We start from the raw sequence: 24445 nt of genomic DNA on the forward strand, positions 1-24445 counted from the left end.
GAGCCACAGAGCGTAGGAAAGAATCCAAGCATTTTTCCATACAGAACTACCAACAGGGCTATAAAATATTGCAATTGGCTTAGTTTTACCCATCTTAAAGAGATGTAACTTCACAGGAGAGGTGCCTCACTAAAACTAATCTATAGCATAGCTCTTCAGAAAGTTTCTGAGAAAATTAGATATGGCTTTGAATGCCTTCACTTGAGGAGGACACAGGCTCCTAAATCTCTTATGAGTGTGGCGGGTTTTTTCTGGCCTCCCCCCCCCCCCCCCCCCCCCCTTAAAGCATCATAACATCAATACTGCCTAATCATTTTCAGAGCTTTTCACAGTTTTATGTATCTCACTTCTGGAGTGAGCCTAGTCTTTGAATCCCAAAAGAATGGGACCTCTTTATGTGCAGGCAGAACTTTATGTGCAGACTGCTGTATTCTGTGGATCATCTTTTCAAGGAATGTAACCAACGAACTGTAGACACAATATTTCATGCTTTCTGAATCTTTGCTGTAACCAGGCAGAGGTTAAGAAGCAACTAAGTAGGCTTATTGAGTGTCTCTGTACAGAAGTTTTACTGGGTTTACCTGAAGGAAAATTGAAATAGATTTGGTGGACAGGAAACTAAAATTACTTCTTAAAAGACAATATCCAGATGCAACTGTGTTTCAAAACCCTTTAAAATTCACTCTTCTGCTGTAGTAGGCTAGTTTATGTATGAATCAAGCTCCTAAATAGTAATATTAGACAGCTAGTGGCATGTCTTCCAAGTTCCAAGTTCTGCTATCAAATTAACACTTTTGATTCTAACTTGTTTCAAAAATATTGTGAACAAATAAAGCCACACCAGCTGGCAGCATATTCTTTCCTCTAAATATAACGTAGATAAAATAAACAATAAATTATAACATTGTGCCAACAGGGATAGATTGTTGAGCCAAAAAGGCTGAAATGTTTAATTCCCTTTTGCTTCAGTCTCCAATATATAAAAAAGTGATGGTAATGTGGGCAAACATAATTAATGCCCTAAATTAACATAGAAGAAATTAGACTAGGCTAAAGCAAAAGGTTAGAAACTGTCCAAATACGGTTTTTGATATCCGTGTAGGCTCTGTGAAATTTAGCTTAGAGTACTTAGGGAGATGAAGTGGCTGGGTTAAGCGTAAAGCCATGTACTGTTATCTTTGAGAAAATTTTGACAGCTGAAGGATTAAATCTTTGGAAAAACAGATACACTATTTAACCTTAAAAATTGGAAAGCTGTGAAACTATAACCTTAAATTTCATTTTCTCTGTAGTGAAAGAAACAAGTTAGAGACATCTAGAAGGCAACAAAGTGATATGTGAAGAACAAATTGTTTCAAAGAAATTGATTTCTTTTTAAAAGAGGATAAAAGGCTTTGTGGATAGGACAATACAATGATATCACATATATTGGTATATTGTGTATGTGTATATATACATATAGTCTCCACAGTAACACTTTTGAAACTATATCTTACATGATTGCATGAGTATATTAGAGGCACATGGACTATTTGAAGCTACTACTGATTAGATGCAAATTTGAAAAATAAGTTCAAAATTGGTATTGGTTTTTTTCTGAAAAACTGGGAATATACAGAAGATGGAATTCTGGTATTCTAAATCTGATACCAAACAAAAAATCATGAAAGTTTTTTATAATTTAGTAGTATGCATATTAAATCTGCAGATGACAGTAAATCCATGTAGGCCTAGTGACAGACAGGACTAGTCTTCAGAGAGACACCCATGCCTTGGAAAAATATCATAGAAAGTATAATTAGGGTGAGATTCAGTTTACTAAATTTAATATAAAAATTTACATAAATGCAAGGATCGAGGATGACTGACAACAGTTTTGCAGAAAGTTACTTGCAGGTCATATCAGAATTAAAGTTGAATATTAAACGGTACCACACTGTTATGAGGAAGACAAACAAGATACTAAGATATACAGAAAGGCCCCTTATTTGTAAAACTTGCAACGATGTTATAATGCTGGTTTTTACAAGTAAAGATAGAACTGGAATATAATGACCAGCTTAAGATGTCAACTTTCCAATAAGGTCTGGAATAGAGTGAGAAAAATTATTACATATCAGAACAGTTTTAAGGAAAGCTTGTAGGACTTAAACTTGTTAAGTCTAGAGAGAGTGAATCAAGGTTTTTAGTTCTACGTCACAAGCTGTTCTTCATGTGCTCAACTGATGGTTTAAGAAACTATGGCCATACATTATAGCCAAGGAAATTTAGATTAGATATTAGAAAAAGCTTTCAAACTGTAAGGCTGGCTAAGCCCTGGCTATGATTCCTTTGGAAGAGTAGAAAATCCAAATAAAAGCCAGATGTGGTTATATGTCAAACAGCTGATGGACTACTGTCAAAAGATCTGTTGTTGACCAACTCACTGTACAAAACATTGTATATCTGCTTTGCCATGGGGCTTTTCAGTTTTCTGTATGTTTATTTTTCCCATTCATGTTCTGGTTTCATAGATTAGATTTTAAGATATATTTTTCCAGTTTAATTCTGAAGTATTAAAAAAAATAAATCTGCTCTGGGATTCAGTTTAAGGCAAGATATACTCTTTAGTCTCACTAACTCACTGAGCAAATCATCACAATTTTTAGATGAAAAATGGTCATTATAATGGAATTTTAAAGGGAAAAAAATGGGTAGTGGTGTTTTCTCAGGGAAACGCTAGTCACTCATTAATGCATTCTTCCTTCTTCATTGACTTATGTGAGATAAGAAAAAAACTACATTTCACTTCTGATTTCATCAGTATTATCAAATTTTTTTGTTTGAGAATATCTCAAGCAGGCAGGCTGTGAAAACATTTGCCTTCAGGCCAAAAACGGAAGTGCTTACTTTTTTCCAATGACAACCACAGCACCATGATCTTTTGAAGAGTCTTGTGGAGAAAATCTGGGTACTAAACAAATGCTTTTTATTCTTCCAAGATCAAGCAGAGATGGGTAATATATTCTGAATACTTCACAAACCTGCCCATGCATTTTTTAGGCTTGTCTTTCCTAGCTGTATCTAGTAAAATCAGTAAAGCTTCATATTGTACAGAACCAACTGTAGAATAGAAATGACAGTTCAAGGTCCTAGAATATAAGAGTTTAGTCAAGACAGGAGCTGTTTTTTCCCTGAAGTCTTGTACCAAATCTAATGACACAGAGGCTGTGAGTCCGAATGGAAGCTCAGAAAGCATAAGGACAGCTACAAAATCACAAAACGCATTGAGGGAAAATATGAAAATGTAGTTGCATTTTCCCATCTAGAAACATTCCTCCCAGTACCTGCAGGCAAATAGGCATGTTAAATACACTTACTTCTAGTTAATCCCTAAAAGCTTGGAACTTGCATTTGAACACTGCTGAAATCTTTGCTTAGAAAGTAGAAAAACTTCAGGATCCCTTTATAACTGCTTAAAAAGTGCAAAGTAGTTTGGATTCAGAGTGCAAATCCATGCAGGCCTATATGGAGTTTTGGTTCTTTGAAGACAGCAGAAAGTGCTGTCAAATTATGAGATGGAAACAGCCAGTGGAGTTTTCAGTACAGAGACCCGAGATAAAAACAAAACACAGTATTGTCATTTTATAACAGCTTTAATCATGCGTTACAGTTTGTTCTGATGAATATGTATGAGACACTGATGAACATGAATGATTGATATCTATGATTCACAAAGTGAAGAAGCTTATCTATATGCAGATTAAGTACCTCAGAGAAAACTATTCCTCCTCTCCCTATTTTGCTTCTGTTTTGGCAAAATTCCTGCACCACTGAATGTGAAAACTTGGATCTTTCCTGCAGTAACAGCTTTAAGCTCATAAGAACAAATCTCGTCTATTCTCTCCAAATAAAACTTAAATTTGAGATTTCACAAATAATTTTGAAGAATGTTGAACAGCTGCTATGCAAACATTATTTTAAAATATTTAGGAAATACATGATGCAACAGACAAAAAAGCTGACTGGTTCATATATTAATGTTAATATATTTAACAGCTAATATTAGAAGTATTATGCAAGAGCATTGTATGGATTATGATAACAAATATACATACATGGGCTCAAAACTACTGGTTGAAGACAGTTAATCTTGGACAAAGTGAGCCTTTATCATCGCAGTCTGAAATTCCTCTTATACACTATCAATCCATAAAAAGTATAAACACTGGCCCCTGAAATAAAACTTAGCTTCACACACATTTACATAGCACAAGATGCCTAATCATTTAAAAAAATATATCTTCGACAACATTATTGGATTTCTTCGTATTTTCCATGTGATTTAGTCTTTTAGTTGCCCATCACACAAGTAGTATGAGTAACATACAATGCCAAGCTGTATCTATAATGTTGGAACAGAAAAGAAGTCTACTGAAATATAAGTCATTTGTTTGCATTGTATTTACCACATAATACAGTAAAGAAACAGTATTAGAGGCCATAGTAAAAAAATATTCAATAATACGATGATTTCATTTGAGAAATGAATGAGAAATTAGGCTCTATCTTAATAATGGTTGACTTGACCTGTTTAGATCTTTCACAGTTCCTGGAGGGCAAAAAATCAAATAATTGATAGGAAATCAAATAATTAGTACATAATAAATGAATATGTAAAGAATACATGTTTGTGTAATTTCTTAACTATATTTTCCTGTATTGAACTATATTTTTAAAGGTTAATGAATAAAGCTTTGTTTTTCTCTTTTATGTAATTTTTAAAATATTTTGATTGTTTAAAATAAGTAGCAGCTTTTTCTCTTACCAATAGAAAATAGAAGAAAAGATATGATCCATAGTTAATAGAAACTCATAATTTCTGGTTTATTGCACATAAATATCTATCCTTCTCTCTTATTTTTAGCCAATATCCATGTTATGGTTGTCAAATTTCTAGCACCCTGCATGTCTAAAATTAATGCATAAAATGCATAAACGTATCCATGAGAACCTTATCTACATTCCATGTTCTGATGTCAGGCAGTTGCCCAAAAACTGTACAAAAAAATAGTTTCTGAGCACTTTGATGCCATGCAAATTAGAATTTCTTGTGCTTATGATTGACCCAAGCAGAAAAATGATCACAAAATATCTGGTAACTTTTTCAGACCAAGAAATAGAGCCAAGCACCCACACATTCACATATGGATAATGAAAATGTACCAGCACAATTCTTCTAGGCAAGGAAGGATTTTAGATAAAAGCGACCGCTTTTATTAGAGATGTTATTCTTGTTAGAAAAGGACAGGAATCTTTTTGGATATACCGGAACTTGTGGTCTGAAACTGAAGCAGGAAACTTCAAAACTGAACACAAGTGAAAAATAACTGTTCTGACCTTAATTGGGTACATAATAGTTAGACTGCTGAGAAAAAGGGATTTGGTATCTAAGGCATACATGAAAGTCGATGTGAGTTTAGAATGAGGGCAGTGGAGGGTGATAGAAATTTTCTCCAGGGAAAAAGAGTTGTGATTTCTGGATTGTGAGTCATGAGTGGTGGGAGGAAAATATATTCTGCTATAAATTCATAGCTCCACAGAGTCTGTGTTCTTTGGTAGATGGCATAGGTATGAATTTTAGCGATGAAGTTTGCCTTCAAAATAGGTTTTTAGGTCTTTCTTGATTATCACAAATGGAAGATGATGGATGGGGTAACTCACTCACTGTTTGGCAAGATATATTTCCCAACTGGCAAATGTGTTTCTAGCCTTTTCCAATTCTCGGTTTGGTTTCATTCTGATTCATTAAAAATTTCATCTCTGTATTTTCCATGAAGGCATTTAGTATACTGGATGAAGCATATATGTTCTGAAGAGCAAAGAACTGTAGGACACTGAAATTGGTTTTTTTTCCTAATTTCACCAAAAAAATAATTTAGAGTATCTAAAAAATGCACTGTCAGAAGTTCTTTTTAGTCCTATTGTAATATGTTGCTAGAATTATTTTAAAGGTGGTGAATATTTACTCCTCCTATACATAGGTAACTCAGGAAAAGAAAAGTATTCTTTCCTGAATTAAAAGATGTGCTGCTTTGGAAGTAGATTTGCTATGGATTTCTGCCTTGTGATGGTAGAAGAACCTTAAAAAGCAAGAAATAATGGGAAAATCCAGCAGAATGAAAGAACCAAAACATGGGTTTGTCTATGGTGTGACAGGTAAAGATGTAATTCCAGACCAGCCTAAATCCTTTGTGTTTTTTGACTAGATGCATAGGCTTAAATATTCTTTTGGACCTAGGCTTTAAAAAGCAAGATATTTTCGTTCTTCTGATGTTATGCAGCACTATAGGAGTCAGATGTGCTTCTCATACTCTTGGAGTAGCCCTTGTACTGTTAATTTGACCTTACAGTGAACTTGATGAGTTGGCTCAACAGCACCTGCATTGCCTGAAGTGCCATTCTGCCTTCTGAGAAAAGGAAAACAAAACTTGAAGTCTGGAAGAGAGCCTATTAAGAAGTGGGCATCCCACATGACAGGTTCCTTTTAGCATCAATCTGACATCATAAAAGAATTACCTAGGGGCTATAATGAATGTGTTAACAGGAAATTAAACTCAGATGAAACAAAATTCTTGTAATTCTCTCTGTTGATATTTACATTGTTACAGGAAAGTGAGATTCAGGAATAGGTGGCTTCCATCTGAGCCATGCTTATTACTCATGTGTAAACTGAAAGTTTCAGCTGTGATAGATTCCAATTTTATAGAAACATTAATTACATTACTATTTTTTAACACAGCAAGGCTACTTGATATTCTTAGTCACTCCTTTAGAGGGAAAAATGTAACATCAGTAAGATAATAGAAAAGCCAAGCCTATATTTCATCCTAGGTAAAGGCATTAAAGTCATCAAATTCTTCCTTCCCATTATTATAAATTATTAAGTACAAACATTTTTGTGGGGAGGAATTTCTTTTTGTCATACGCTTAAATGCATGTGAAAGCACTTAGGGGACTCTGGTAAATTAAAACTAGATGCAGTGTTGATGGGTTTAAGGTTAGCCAGAGTTTTAAGAAACTAGTCAAACAAGCAAATATTTGTGTAAGTGGAAAATTCTGTGTAACGACAATACCTCTCTTTCGATGATCTCATAATAGTAGTTCACCACCTCTTGTAACTACTGGTAGAGATAGCTCATGGTATCAGCACTCAAAGGCATGCTCAGCTTCAGGAAGCCTGAGTAGTAACATAGTGATAAAATTGAGATAGAAAGAAAGGGACCTGCTATTCAGGAGATGGATGCTATGCATGTGATTTTGCTGGACTGATATGTTTCTCAAGATATCCAAGTGTATGTAACAAGAAGTGTTATGTACTTGAGTATTTCTACCATAACCATCTCCTACAAATTCATCTAGTTACCTGCATTGATTTCCATGGGCAGGTAGCCTATGAATTAGACATTTCTTTTACACATAGATCCATGGTCTTCTCCAGTTCTATGAATGAAGTTTATAAAATTGAAATCGTATTCCCAGAAAGTGGTCATTTATATCTTTCAGTTTTGATGGAAAACATTACTGGTTTCTTCAAATATGCTCAACAGATATTCCTTCTACATGTGGTGGGTGTTTATGCAAAATTACCTTTACTGAGTGAACAGCTTTTTCTTGGCTTTTAGGCTTCTCTCAAGTCTCAGGTGCAGATTGAATGTTGTTATTATAGGCTGAATAACACACACACACACACACCCCTCCATAGTCCTGTCTGAAAGGCATATTTCAACTCTTTAACATTTTACCCTGATAATGGTCTAAGAAGTTTTGAACTGGTCATCACTGACAAACATTGAAGTTTGAAGTAGAGAAAGGAAGGTGTTATTAGAGGCACAAAAAGACAAAAGTTTTCTCCACAAAAGAAAAAAAGGTGTAAAAAAAAAGCTAACAAAACCAACTGGAGTAGTCAAATAACACCTAGTGTTAGAGCAAAGAAAGCAGGAAGGAGAGATGGAAAATGGGGAAGAAGAGAGGGGATCTCTTTGCTGTTGGTAATGACACAGTTAAAATTTCTTTACAGTGTATTCAGTACAACCATTGTGATATTCTGGTCTATTACACTGAAACAGTATTTTCTTTAATTGAAAGAAACCCCATGAAATTCTTTTAGATCAATACCTCTGATATACCATAATGAATCAACATTAATGTACTCTTCTAAAGGTGATTGTTGTTAAAATTTCATACACATTACATTAACTCCACTTCAACATCCAGGACCTGGATTTTGACAAAGCAGTGAATCTCTCCATGAGCGGCTATTCAGCGTAAAAGTATTCTATCCCATCAAAAATATATATACTTCAAATCTATTTGATAAGAAAATTTTGATGGTTTGTCTATCTTTTTATTGTATTTTAATTTTTTTCAATATTTTATGGAGTAAATTATATTATATGATAGAAATATCATTATACAGTTTCATTAACAGAACCAATATATCTTGCTTTTGACACAGAAATATATTCTACTGCATCGATCAGAAATGGCAAGCGTATTGATTTATATAATGTAGGGTCTATAAAAGATGGAGGATTATTGTTAATTACTTTTTATTACATGGCAAAGATGGTGTTATATTGGAGATACTAAGAAAACTGTATCAGAAGAAAATTACAGTTGGAAGAATGATGACTTTATTAAATATTTTTTAGCTTTGTTGTTGTAATTCTTACCATGGTTAAAGTTTATACAAACATTCTAACAGCTAATTTGGATAATAATATCTGAATGGGCTTTTAAGCCTGTGTGTTGCACAGTTATTGCACAGAACATTTCATTTCTACATTAAATTCCTATCCAGAATTATATATATATATGTGTAACATCTACTGTACTTTAATATCTGTTATAAAGGATGTGGCAGGTGAAGGCAAAATTACAAGAGCAAATTGCCTTTTAGTGAGGAGGGCAAAGATTTAATATTTAATGTAATACAATTACTTTAGAGAAATCTCTTAAGTTTTTACAAAGTATTTAATTTCTCCTTTTAATTTCATTTTTTCATACATATTATGTATGTATGCACATACTATTTTTTCAGTGAAAAGAAATGCAAAATCTCAACACTGTGTTCTTTTTACTGAAAGAAATTAATATTTGATTTAAGTTTAGAAATTTCCAAGTAAATTGGTCTATTAAAAAGCCTACTTAGCAAATATATGAAAAAATTACGATGACCTGCCTCTCCGAGAAGAGCACGATCTGAGTTAATATTTCCATTCTACACTAATGTATTTATATTTATGCCCTACTCTCCCATCAGCTGTCTTAAAGACAATCAATTCCAGGAAAGTATTCCCTGTATTTGTCATTTTGATTTGTCATACTGTAAGCTTAAACGTGCCCATATTAAAAGGCATATAAAAGTTATTGCTGACATAAATACCAATCCATTGATCATTTAGAGCCAAGCCTTATTATTTCTGTGATTATATCCCAGTAGCTTTGAATCTATCAATTTTTGCAGATGGACAAATAAGGAAAAATGTTCTCAATGACTTCTTAATTTTTTTCTATGAAAATTGAAGAATTGTTCATATGCTTACATAAAACATAGGAAACAAAACAATTAGCTATTTCTTATGAATATTTGCTATGTAAGGGTTTCAAAGTGCTTCGTCTGTGTGACATGATTAGGATACCCAAGACTACTGTGGGAGGTACAATACAGAATCTATTTTTTATTGGGGATAATGACAGTAGTTACACTTAGGATGAAATTACCACAGGTATATAGATTAGACCTAAAGCTCATGCTACCTAAATTGCATTTTACTCTGTAATAGTCCCCAGGTCTTTTGATTCATGTATAGATGCAGGCAAAATAATAAAGGAGAATCTAACACCTAGATCCAGTAGTGTTCCAAATTAAAAAAAAAAAAAATTTTCACAAAAATATGGAGTGAAAAAAGCATCTGCTCAACTCAGAAAATTATGAATTATACTCTCCATTTATGAAAACATTTAAAATATTCATAAACTGATACTTACACAACACAATTGGCATAGCACATGATAAGTATTTGAACTTTTAAAATCAATGTTGTTTTATTTGAGATTGTTTGCCTTTAGAGGACCATGTTCTTTACTTGGGATGAGAGTGCATATACTTAAAGACTCCTAGATATCTGTCATTGTCATGGATTTCCATGTGTGATTAAGGTTCTTTGCCCTTAGTACATTATAAGATATCGTTGACTCATAGCACAGTATAAATTAAGAGGATTCACCAAGTGCAAACAGTAGGTCTTTAAAAGCTTAAACAACCTTTTCTTCACACCAGACTTCCTAGCAGTATACATTTAAAACTTGGAAGAGTAAGCCATACATGTAATAAGATAATATCTTCAATGAAGAAAAGAAAAACCCCACCCAAACAAAAGAAACCAATAAAAAAAAAGAAAATATTTATTTTTCCCATCTCAGTGAGGATTGTGAAACCAGTAGAATAATAACTTCCTCAACATGTCATCATACCCGCATAGCAATAACCCATATTAAATTTTCTTTAGACAGTTAGTTTGAAAATTAATGGGATTAGTATTGGAACATCAGAAAGATATTGTCACCACTGGCACTAGAATAGTATAACTTTCAGTTAGACGTGCTTGATATGCTTCAGTGAACATATTTCATTTTAATATCAGCTTTTAAATCAACCTCCAAGTACATCTCATGATAATAAAGAAGGTTATAAATTAATTTCCATAATAAAACAATAATCTTTGTGCACATTCAGAATTACAGTGCATGTTTTAATAGCATTATACCTGTTGATTTAAAAACTTACCATTTCTCACTCTTCCTAAACAGGCTAGCTACCTAAATTGATATAAAAGTTTAAGGGCAAAGCGCTGCTTTGCCAGAATGTTAATGGCCTAACACATTTTACAAAGAAGTTAATGATGACTTCAAGTGTGTTATAGCATTATGACTTAGAAATATTTTTAATATTATATATTAATGAGAAACAATTTGATGAACAGTGTATATATGACACCTTTAAATAACTACGGCTATCAATAGAAGTATAACTAATTTTTTCTTTATTTTTCTTCCATACCTTCTTAATCTTAAATTCACAAAAATTCACAAAACTACCTGTCTTAAAATCAAAACTATAGCCCATAAAGCTCACATACATTGTGGCACCTCTTTTTTGTAATATTTATTGTAACAGAGCTCATGTGTTATATAAGAAATTGCTTGATTAAGTAAATTTGTCTCTGACCTTGCCTTTAACAACTCTAAAAATCCAGTCACTTGAAAAATACACATAGTGAGTGGCTCTGGATAAACTTTTTTTTTTTAATTTATGCAAAATCATCCTAAATAGGCTTCCAGATGTTTTTATTTCATTAATTCACTGTGAATCTCAAAATATCCATCCACTGTTTAAAGTATTATACCCTTAAGGAGATTATTCGTACTTCATCCAAGCAAAAAAGCTATCGAAAATAATTATTTATTTGGTCAGTTAAAACACTTTGGTCTTTTCTGTTTATTCCTGAAGTTATCATAACTAGTGAATCTCTGGGGAAAACAATACTTTTCTCCCATTTACTTCACCCCTACCTATAGCTGCTTAATTTTTCTGCCTTATTTAAACATTTTTTCAAGTGTTAATTGGTAATTTTATTTTATATTTGTGTTTTACTCAATCAGCAGACTTGATAATATCAGTCTCACTGACAGTGAGCAAAGCAGTTGCCTTTAATGTTTCAATGTTTTATGGCACAGAAAAGAATGGGACCCAAATATTATTTTAAGCAGGAGAAAGAAGTAACAAAGGAAATAAAATGCCCTAACTTTCCTTTACATTGATTTTTCTTCTATTGCCTCTTACAGTAAACCAAATGCAGATTAAGAAACTGAAATAAAGCAGGCATCAAATAATTAAAATATATCTGAAAATACAGCTTTAAAAGTAGTGCAAGAGCCAAAAAGATAGCATAACATTTACTAGTAGAAATTAAATATTTGGAGAAAAACAGATGTGCATCCAGGGCTGAAATAAAAATGCACCATCGTTGTTGAGAACAATGACTAAATGTAAGTGTATTAGATGATTAGGTAAATTAGACTAATTTGAAAGATGAAATGGCTCTTACGTCTGGAATAGAGGTTGGGGAGGATGATGTGGAAGCAGGAGAGGTGATAAGGTTGTTAACTCTCACAGGACAGAGAGAGGTAGGTAATTCTTACTTGTGGAACATTAAGCTATTAGTTGTGATCATAAAGCTGATATCTTTGCTTAAGGCTATAAAGCCATGATATTTATGGATTTTTCTTAGGCTCTTCTTTGTATTCTTTCAGGTCTAAGAGGTCAAAAGTTAGTTGTCAAAAAGTATTCTAGTGTTAACTGCATGTTTCCATTGTTTCCTTCATTATATATATGGAATCATTCTGACATGTATATATTCAGTTCCACCTATATAATTACCAGGGGACATCAGTTTTTTTCTTGGTAAATGCCTGTATGACAACCAGCAATCCAAATTTTTCTGTTGTTTGATGAAGGGTAGAAGGGAGAAGATTGCTGAGATAATTTTGGAGCACATAAACCGTTTTCCAAGAACTTGCCAGCACAAAACTTATGCGTGCAGCTGTATCAGTTGGTATTATGAAAGAAATCACCTCTTCCTACAATCCTTACCTTGCTTGCATCCTTATGCCAGTGCAGCTGTAAAAGCACTGTCGCTACCTTCAAGATGTATCATTCTAAATACACGAAAAGTCTTTATTCTTTTCCTTTTTACAAGTCAAACTAGTTTGACAGCTGTTTTAGAGGAAAGAGTCCAAAGCACTGAACCATCAGCGTAACAAAGCCACACATTAACTTCCTGCACAGATAGAAATACAAATATTGCATCATCTCATATTCCTGGTGGCACTGTACATATTGATCCGTAAATAAATAAAAAACTAAGTTGTCCATGTAAGTCAATATGGCTCTATTCCCTTAAGTGAAACTGCTGACTTCTATCTGTTTAGGGTGTAACAATATAGTTGAGGACATATGCCTACTCAGACAACCACTGTTCCTGCCTGGGACAGAGACTCTGTTGCTGTCTCACATTGGAAACAAACATTTGCAGCGTAAGGTTTAAAGTGGAAGAGGAGAGACACAACATCTGTGGTCTGAACTAATTTTTTGACCTCATACTCAAAGAGAAGAGAAACTTTCACAGAACTAGTCTAAGTGGGAAACAGTGATTTATTGTACCTCTTTTCATAACCTGACCCCCAATATTTAAGCAAAGCTACCAGAGGTCAGGTATAACAGAAACACACGTTAACATGTAACCTGCAGTGAAGAATCAGGTCCATAATGCTGCTAAGGTTGTAATCTCTTTCTGGGTGCCTGAACGCATGACTAGACTCAAAGAGGACATGTGGAAATGTTCTGGGATTATACATAAACTTCCTACATCATTGTGATGAAACAGGATTTGGAAACTAATGGAAGGCTGAAATCTTTTTGCCCTCTCCTACACACTCCATCCCTGAATTTTTCCAATAGTATGATGTGTCTGAAGTAAAAAAATTATTGGGCAAAACAGAATAGGTTGGAGACTAGCAAACAGCAAATTAGAGCAGACATATAGACTAAGCACAAAGAGCAAATCTAAATCTCGTTTCACAGGAGAGGTATTAAAGAAGAAAGGCAACTACTTACAATTTTTCATACCACTCTAAGTTAGTTCTAGTTTGCATTTACTGTGATTTCTATTAGATGTCTGAACTGTCATAACACGTAGTTGGCAGAAGATAAATTTAAGTCGTTAGGAGAGACAGAACACCTTAGGTGAAGTAAATAGCAATCTGTCAGATATTATCACTGTAAGATATTATTACCAAATCCTATTTCCTTTTCATCAAATTGAATATTTTTCAGAATGTCTTTTAATTGGCATTTGAATGACCACAATGCTTTATCTGTGGAAAACGTGCCTTCTAGGAAATGGTTTTTAGGGTGTAGACTCATGTTGTACTGACCTCAAAGTAAAAGCAAGTTTGAGTTTTCTCTTTCTTGTCTCCAGCTTCCTTCACCTCCTTCTTCCCAGTTTTGTTTTTTGAGAATTGTATTAGATTGGATTTATTCAATGGTCTTATAACATTCCTCCACATTGTTGGGCATAGGAGAAATGAATTTCTTAATCACTCCTACTCCTAAGGCAAATATATATGAATTGAATATTTAGCAGGATAAATATATACTTTTTGCTACTTGCTGCACAGGATAACTACTTACCTGTCATCAGTTTCTTGGTGTAAATTATAATAGTTTAGTTCTGGAACTGACTCAAATGCAGATTTTTCAAAATTCTGTAGTTAGCTGGAATATGTGGATTGTCTTCTAACAAACCTTTCTGTGAAATATAACTAAGCTTCAACATGATTGATCTTCCATTTTATACATAGGATGCATATAATTTGTTGTTTTGCTTTGGGTTTTTTTTAGGAAAAAAACCACATGGGGACAGTCCTTCATGAGCTGTTCCAGCAGTGGGTCCCTTTCAATGAGGTACGGTCCTTCAGGAAGGACTGCTATGTTGTGGGTCCCACATGAGGTTACACCTTCTGCCAGAAAACCTGTTCCTGCATGGCCTCCTCTCCACAGGGCACAGCTCCTGCTCCAGGAGCAAGGTGTGGGGGGTCACAGTTCCAGAAGCCTGCTCCAGCATGGGGTCCTCCATAGACTGCAGTGGATGTCTGCTCTACCGTGGACCTCCATGGGCTGCAGGGGTACAGCCTGAATCACTATGGTCTTTACCATGCATTGCAGGGGAATCCCTGCTCTGGTGCCTGAAGCCCCTCCTGCCCCTCCTTATTCTCTGATGTTGATGTCTCAAAGGCTGTTTCTCTCACATTTTCTCACTCCTCTCTCTCACAGATGTTGCGCAGCACATTATTTTTACTTTTTCTGATATATGTCATCACAAATGTGCTACCAGCCTTGCTGACAGGCTCAGCTTTGGCTGGCGGTGGGTCCTTCTTGCAGTTGGCTGAAACTGGCTCTGCCTGACATGGGGGCAGCTTCTGGTGTCTTCTCACCCCAGCTACCAAAACCTTGCCACATAAATCCAATATAGCATTATAGTCAGGAATTTTAATGGACACTGTCCCTGCCAAAAGAATAAAAGCTCATGACAATCAGAACAGAAAATACACCATGCACAGAATATTTTAAGGCATAGGAACTACAACTCCAACAGGAATTCAGCACTTTCCTTCCTCTGTTGTGAGAGAGTACAGCTGTATAGGCCTTGTTTTCTTCAGGTTAGTCAGAACCTTGTCTTTCTTAGGGTGAGGAGAAAAATCATTACATCTTGATCTGTAAGTAAAAGTAAAAACATTATCTTATGCATTTCAAACCCAACTTTTGTGTAATATGTACACTTACCTTCACTCTTATTTTTTCCCTAGCTTCTCAAGCGACACTGACATATTTTTATCAGAAACACTGTCTCTCAAGTTCTTTCACATAATTATACAGGTACTTTGATATACTCTGATAAATTAAAAAAAAAATAAATCCTACTCTGCTGTTAAGATTAGTGCAAATTAAATGTTCCAAGTACTACAGTACTAAATATGTAATTGTTTAAAAATCTATAGCTTGAAGACTAACATATTATAGTAGGATAGTCTCAGTGCCTCCTAAGTCTATTTTAATGCTGACGATGGAAGTGTATTTGTCAGCTCCCAGGGAGAAAAAAAAAACCAACAAAAAAACCACGAACAAAAAGATCTTCCTTTCTGTTCAACCTCACTGAATATCACAGCTTATAACAATGAGTCAGATCCTCAGAGTGAGCGCACATAAACGCCGCTACAAAATAAAGGCAATCTGTGGTTTGGTGCCTACTAATATCCAGAGAATTTTGTCTTGTCCATTTCTTCTATTTCAAGGTGACAGCAGGAGAATAAAGAAAACAAAACATTTTAACAGCTTACCCTTTTATCTAACTCTCATCTTTCAAGACTGAAAGAAAAGACCGAGCAAATTTCCATGGTTTTCAACCATAGTAACTTCAGTATTTTATCTGACTGTTACACAGTAGAAGTAAGAAGCATTTATGAATTCATTTTATATGGAAAGATAAAAGCTACCATGAAGTGATTTTAATTTCGACAACAAATATGAAATCAAAGCTGACAAGATCTCTCTTTACTGATCTACTTGAAAACAAATTGAGACCTATTTAGTAAATAAAAAACCTACACAAAGATAATTTAATTCAAGTTCGATCTTTTTTATTTTTCAACAAGTTACAAAATGCAGCTTGAGTACTAAGGCAAGAGATTTTTAAAACATCTATGCAACTGTTAATTCATCACATTTAGAAATAAAGTGTGCTGTTTAGTATAATAGTAATCCTTGTATGCCTTTTCAATTTCTGAATACTCCAGTACAAACATTTTGAAGTAAATTACTGAAGGAGTTGCACTCATCTGTCATAGTTCCTCAATTTCTGGGTTTAATGTGTGTCTTCTTGCTGTATGTATTCTAAGGAAGGAATATTTCTAGTACACAGAATATAGGTAATCATTTGGAGAAGATACCAATGCCATCTTTTCAACAGCTCCAGTTGTGAAAAAGCAGCATTTCACTGTAAATTCATACAAAACATACTTTCTTGCCATTTGGACCATAAAAGGTTCAGAAAGTTTCACAGCTTATTATAGGAGCCATTAAGAAGAAAGGCTAACTTAAAGGACAGCATGGAGAAGTAACAAGCACAGAAGCAGCAGTCACCCCTAAACACTAAGGTAGCAGAAGCATTTATTTAGCCTTAGTATGTGAGAGACGATTAGATCTTAAACCAGCTGATAAAATACACCCTCTGTTTTCTCTTCCAATGACCTTTTCCTCTCTGCCTGGCTCTCTTTAAATTCTTGTCAAGACTCTACGGGGTCCTGCCTTCTGCTCATCTGTGCTTTGTACAAGCTCAGCCTGCAACAAAACAACCTGCTGCTGTTCTTCAGGTTTCCAGCTTTTCTACTACCCTCCTTTGTTCACTGAACATGTTTTTCCATATGTGAAAGATAAGGTATGAGTCAATTTTAGATCAGCAAAAGGACAATTAAAACAACTCCTCTTTTGAAGACTTTTAAACATGGAAGAAAAGCTATAATGCCTTCAGGTAAATGCCAAATAATAATGAGGTTTCATAGGAACTTTACTGATTCTTCTTTCCTTTTCTATTTCTGGTTTTTTTTCCATGAGAGTTTAATCAGCTCCTGTCTTTGCAGTGATTTACAAATACCTTGCCATGTCTTGAAGAAGTCAATATACATTAAATACATTTTCATGAATACTTAAAACAACAATTAAAAATTTAGCAAGACCCTACCCTCTATTCAATCATATGCTGTTTGTGAGGTGAAGAACTCAGCACATGGCTTAATTAAATCTAAGTCCATATCACTGTATAACATTAATTATAATTAATACAAATGAGACACTTCTGTGAAGTGGAAATACTGATTAGTTTTCCTCTGAATCTTTGATAGGTGCTGATAAAAAAGAATGCAAAGGTATAGTCACACAACTGGAGATGAACAAAAATGCATTCCAGGCTGGCAACCAATATGCTTAATATGATGCCTCATATTAAACATATACCATTTGCTCATTTGTCAGGTACCAAAAGAGAGAGAGAGACCAATAGCTAGATTTACTATATCTGGAAAGCACAGATAAATCTACTTGTGCATGCATTAATGATATCTGTGTATCAGAATGCGAGCAGGATTGCAAAACACAAGTTTTAGCATTGCTATGTAGAATACAGCTGCTTGATAGTTTTCTGTAGCTAAAATATTCAATTATTGCCAGTTTAAGTTGATTATAGTTTATTTAATATCATGGTGAATGGGTTTAATGCACTCATAACTTTCATCCCACAAAGCAATCTATTGCAACGCAGATTAAAGAATCTTTTCTGTAGCAGAGCTAATTTAAGCAGCTGAATGAGAAACCGGAGAAGTACAGAATTTCAACTTTAAATTACCATTTTGAGTGACATCAAAGCTGGCTGCTATGTCATTTTGTTATGTCATAATGTAATTCTCATTAAAAAATACTTCTGAGAGGGAGACTTCAGCTGAATTCATGTTTGTAAATTAAACAATACAGAAAATGCAACACAGTAGAAACCAACTGTGCAATTATTAGGCAAAGCTATAATAGTTCATGATGTTATACTCTGCCATAGGTCTGTCCTTTTTGTCACAAAGGTACACTGAAACCTAGTAAAGCCAGTATTCTCTTGGATAGGCCCAAATGGTTGAAGAAACTATATGCATCTTATCCCTCTTCCTAGAGTTCTCAATTTCTTTGTACTGTTAGGACTAAGTCTGACCTTTCTCCAGCTATGCAGCAAAATGTATAGGCCATAAAGTTGGAGCCCAAACAGAATGGGTTCAACAGCCTGTCTCCCAATGGGGACAATTATTTTAAAGAAAAGCAGTGGGAACCAGGATGGGTAGAAATTCCTCAGATGTACACAAGAAGTTTGTTGCCATATGTAGTAGGCCATTTCAAGGACTGACAACTGAGACACATTTTCTGTTGAACAGAGCCCTAGATTAAACACAGTTCTTGTCTTCAAAAAAATGTTAACTCTTGCAATGCTTTACTTTTTCCTTTCATGAGAGAAAAGGACAGGTATGAGTGCAGAAAAAAACTGATTCTCTGTTGGTTCCAATTATCCCCAGGAAAAAATCCATATCACAGAATAAATTAACTTCAGCAATGAACCCTAGTTCCCAAAGAATACATGGAATATCTCAGTTTCTTTTCCCTCTCACATTGACTAAAAATCAGTCAATGGCATAGCCCTTTAACTTGTGGACAAAGAAGGCCAAGATCAAATAGTCTAACTAACTCCATCCTTTCTTATAACTTGCAGTTCCCTAGAAGCAGACTTCCATGCCATTCCCCTGCATACAACCAAAAAATATTGCTTTCATTATCAGTCCTTGAAAAAAAATAACAGGGAAAAAATAAAAAAATATTTCAAGATTTACTAAGTGATTTTATCTCATTTGAAATGTACTGCCTTCAAGGTTCCTAGGAGCAAGTATATTTTCTCTTAACTTTTACTTAATCCATTTGTAACCCTGTAGTAATAGTGGGGAGAATTAAGTCAGAAAGTGGGGGGAAAACGCTTTATTTATTATTTGACCCCACTTATCACTTCAAACATATTTTAAAGCATAGATTTTTCAATGCTTCCATACTTACTTTTATTATTTTATTAGGAGTTTTATCTTTATGTATTCTTTTTCTAGGTTAAAGAAACATCTCTCCTTCTATCTACTACTTGTAGACAGATCATACTATAGGCTATGGTGTTTCTTCAAAAAAGGCATCTTTGCTGGTCATCCACCTTATCAGTTGATACTCTGGTAATCAATCAGAAAAAAAAAAAAAGAGATGACAAACTCAATTCAAGAAGCAAAATCTTCTACAGTTTTAACATTATTTCTCACATTTTCTTAGTAAGAAATTACAAGGTTTAGGGAATACTATTTGATTTTTTCAATGTTTGATAGAAAACAGTAACAAGAAACAGTAACAAGAAACAGATTTTAAATCAAATTTCTTCTTTTGCATGCAAATGAGACAGGGTACTATGCTGGGTTCTCAAAATAGATCTGACAGTTACTTTTTCTCTCCTTACCTCTTACACTTTAATATTATAGGCAATTTTCACTGCAGGCAAGAAGTTTACAAGTCTTACTATTTTCACCATTTGAGAATTCTATCAGCTAGATTTTTGGGAAACAGGTTGCAAACGGAGTTGTTGAAGACACTTATGTGACTTTTAGTCTGGGAATGTGTGTGATGCAAGAATTGAGTCTTAGTACTTAAATCATATTGTGTACTTACTAAGGAGAGCTGCTGTGTAGAGTTTCTCCTTCACAGAGAAACATGCAACCAAACATGCAAAAGACAATGGCATACCTAATTAAAGAGATAATAAAGACATCTACTCAAAAAAATTCAAGAATAGATATTCTCATATCCTCATTTAAATAGACATACCTTCATGTTCCCAAGCGTGAGCACTTCAGTTTATCAGTAACTGAGGATTAATCATCATTACCCCAGTGATTTCTGTTAGCTGTGGAGAGACTCTAGACAATTTAAATAAACAGCAAATCTGTGAAATACATGAAAGCCAAACTTAAAACTGACTTTCTTCTCAAGATTTGGAGTATTCCAGTTACCAACATTTTAAAGATTGAAAATACAGGGCGCTGAATGTCTGAACCAAAACTATGCAGATAAAGAAAATAAATATAGTAAACCTCAAGACATTTACTGCCTAGCAGGTCTTGATTAACAGTTTACAATGTTTGAATGCTTTGTATGATGAAAATTATTTGATTATGCATTAAATGTTGGCTGAGGAGGTTCACAGTAACTGAAGGGGATTGTGAATTACCATGTCGTTAGGGTTTATGAAAATGATTCATCTTCACTGATTTCAAAAACATTTTGAAGACAGAATTCTTGGGAGTTATTTTGTCTTAAACTTTAGCTAAGGAAAGGAAGAAAGTGAGTGAAGAATTATAAACAGCACTGCCTTAGGATGCTCAAAGACAGGAATTCTTCTTATGGCCAGTCATCTGATTGAACTCTTTCCTAGGTATCTCATAGGGTAGCCTGGTACTCCGGCTATCAAGCAAAATGTATAAGCTGTATAGTATTTTTCAACACAAACAAATGACCAATATGGAAAAAAGAAATAATTGTTTATATACTCTTTAAAAAATAAATAACAAACAACTGTGAAACATAATTTTAATTTATTGCAGCAGCACAAATTACTTGGCTTATTCAAATATATAAACAGCTTAACCTTTACATGTCAGTGTTTCTTCTTTCAAAGCAGTTAAACATCATGCAGTCTTGAAATAATGGTGCAGCAGAGCTATAGTATATGAAATAAATACGCTCCTGAGTCATTATGAGACAGAAAGCAGTCTTTACATTGCTGCTGTTTCATGTTTTATGAGTACAAAGTTCAATGAAATACTTTTTTTTTTTTCCTGTTCAAAAGTGAAGGAACATTGAAACCTCACATTTGTAAGACAGTTTTGTAAAATTATAAAGTGGGTAGCAATTGTCCTCTTGTAAATTATGTTTACAGAGAGAAATTGTGTTCTTTCAGACTGTCCAATTATCGCCTGAAATAATAGTTGCCATATTTATTTAAAAAAAATAACCTGTAGCCTTTGATCAAGAAACCAGAGTACTCAGAAGAGTCAACTCTAAGCCAACAAATTTAACAAGAAGTATGAGTTTATGAAAAGTCTGCATCTCTGTGGGTCATTAGAAGGGAACAGAGACATTAGTTAGAGACTTGAGCTTTCTGTGATGATACACGAGGGCAGTGAACCACAAACTCAACACAAATACAATGGTCTATGTTAGCATTTGATAAGTTATGTTCTGTTAAAAAATACGCAATATATATATATCTCTAGACAAAATTTGATTGGAAACTTTTAGAGTATGCACACTGAGGAGGAAAAAAAAAGGCTTAAAAGACCATTGTACTTTAAAGCAAACAATTTTTTTATAAAATCAGGAAAATAGCTATTTGTGTTAAACTTGGAAATAACAAAGAGTTTTGAATTACAGCTCTATAAACACAAGCTCACACAAAGAGCTTTAATTATGCCATCAGACACATCAATTTTGAAGAAACTCTTTCTTTTCTCCAAATTTTTAGTTTTGTAAAATGCTTTTATAGTAGCATGAAGGACTTTTTCTATTGTTTTAAAGAACTCTATAACCCTGACCTGATTGTTTCAAACCTGCAGATGCAACTGCAGAGTCACTGCAATGTCACAATACTCCCAACTTCTTTTTGTCATGTTTATAGAAAGTTTATTATTTTAGGGTACTATATTTAGCTGATTTTGGGGTAGAAACAAAGCAAAACAAAACCCAGAAGATACTACACAAGTATCATGCACTGGCATTTACATATATATATATATATATACATATATATATGTGGATAACTGGCTAGCTGAAAAGGGTCACATAGACATAGTCCAGCTGGCTGGACAAAAATGCACATCGCTCTCAGCTTATCTGAAATAAAGCAAAAATATAACAGGAAGATTGCGGTGGGAAAAGAATGTTGCAGGTGGGAACAGATAACTACAGAAGAGAAACTAGGGGCGGGCTTGGTATTTAGGCAACTAACCAATAATGAGCTTAACTTTTGTAATATGTATGAGCTAATTATAACAAGGCATAAAAGGTGACTGTAAGGTACAATAAACGAAGTCTGCTGATTGCTCATATTGAGTGACTGTGTCTTCCCTCCGTCGCGACATATATATATATATATATTTATATATATATGTATACACACACACACACACATATATATATATAAATGCAGTGTTTATAAAGTCATTAATTCTAGTTGGTACTTGCTTCTATCTAAAAAGTTCAAATATCATTCTTTTAACAATTTATGATTTTTATGACAAAAAATTTATACCTTATAATAATTCCCATTACTTCTACAGTTTGTGGGTGTAACAGAAGAGAATAAATACAAGCATTCACCAACAGAGTCATCAAGGTGCTCCCCATATGCTGTGTAGTCCACCAGGATGACTTCTCCAAGTGTTGGACTCTGGATATGGAGGCAATGACCACTGCTAGAGCTATTTGACATACACCACTACTTGGCAGTTCCATACATGCATGAATGCAAAAGGAGAATTACTCATAACTGTACTGTTCCTGACCCACCAGGTCTTTTTGATGGACGCATCTGGCTCATGTACTTAAAAAACAGGACTAAATGGAAGATAGCCATGTTGATGTTATTTATTTAGATGGACATTGTTACCAGCTGTTTCTTGCGACAACGAAATTGTTACTTGCAACCGCCTGAAGGGCGGGAAACTTTATCCAGGCTGGAGTGAAAAGAAAAATTTTAGCTGTTGTAAAGAAGCCTTTTATTGATTTTTCTGTCTCCTCCTGAAATTCAAGAGAGGGACAATGATAAACAACGAGAAAAAAAATGTAGAGAATGCTGTGCTGGTTATTCAAGTGCCAAAATAGGTTGTGATGGTTTAATGCCCCTTCCTGTCCTAATTTTCCCCAGACTATAGCTATAAAATGTGAATTAGGGATGTATTTTGCATGCTTGTTATTCCTTTAAGAAAATGAACAATATTACTCCTCTGGCAAAATGCCCTAGTAATATTTTTTCATCTTTTTCCCTGAGGAGGTAATCAATCATTCAGTAGAGTACCAATTTATTGGAATGACAATCAAACATACCTCCCAAAGTAATACAGCAGAGATAAGATTTATAGATTAATCAAAAAGACTGCATTAGCAATGGTTTGGTTTCAGCAACTTTCTTCCTCCTATAAACCAACAAGCCGGAAGACCAATGATAGACATCTTTTGTTTTGTCAGGAATTTTGCTGCAGGATCACCTTTCTCCAGAATATTAGAGTTCAACTGGCTCAGCAAATTTGCCAGCAACTGGGTTTCATGAATCTGTAGTTCAACTCAGTAATGAATACTCATAAAGAGGAATGGGAAATTCTGGCAATTTGGGGCAGTAGTTGCTCTACAAAAGTAGTAAAAACATTCACCTTTCTCATACTACCACTTACTTTCCAATCCCTTTTCCAGTTTACTTTAGGGATCCAGTCTGAAAATATTTCCAATATAGGATTTCAAGAGGCTGATAAGGAAAGTTGAATTACAGTACAATAGATACCCTGACTAGAAGACTAAAGAGGTTTGGGCCAGTAAATATGAATGTGTAATTTGAGCCTAACTTTTCACATTTCTCTTGTTTTCATTTCAGAGAAAGCTAGGAACTGTTGACATGATGTAATAAACACATTACATTTGATCACATCTCTAACACTGCCTGGCACAACTTAATGAGCATTCATTTTAGATTTTGGAATCCCTTTTTTTTTAGTCATTAAACCAAATAAACATTACTGTCAACAAATACTGTCTCACTCTATTTAGAAGAACTTGTGAACATGAACAGCTCCAGCAGTTCATATGTAATTTCTGACCTCAGTAGTGCTCAGCCTTATACAAACATTACATTCCTCTGAAACCAAGGAGTTTGTTCTATAGGTCAACTGCCTAATATCCTGAACTTCACCGTGATAGATTTTAACTTGACTTCGACTTGATTCTATGATCTTTCAGTGTTCATTCTGTCACAAGTAACAACGTAAAGGACAAGTAACTGAAAATTCAAGATCTATTTTCTATGTATTTGCTTTTATTGATCATTCTATCAAACTACTCTGTGCATATGAAATTTATTTAAAAGGCAATGTGCTGGTTCTCTATGGAGCAAGCTGCAAGACA

Source organism: Falco cherrug, chromosome 3 (assembly GCF_023634085.1).
Source record: "Falco cherrug isolate bFalChe1 chromosome 3, bFalChe1.pri, whole genome shotgun sequence".
NCBI lineage: Eukaryota > Metazoa > Chordata > Aves > Falconiformes > Falconidae > Falco > Falco cherrug.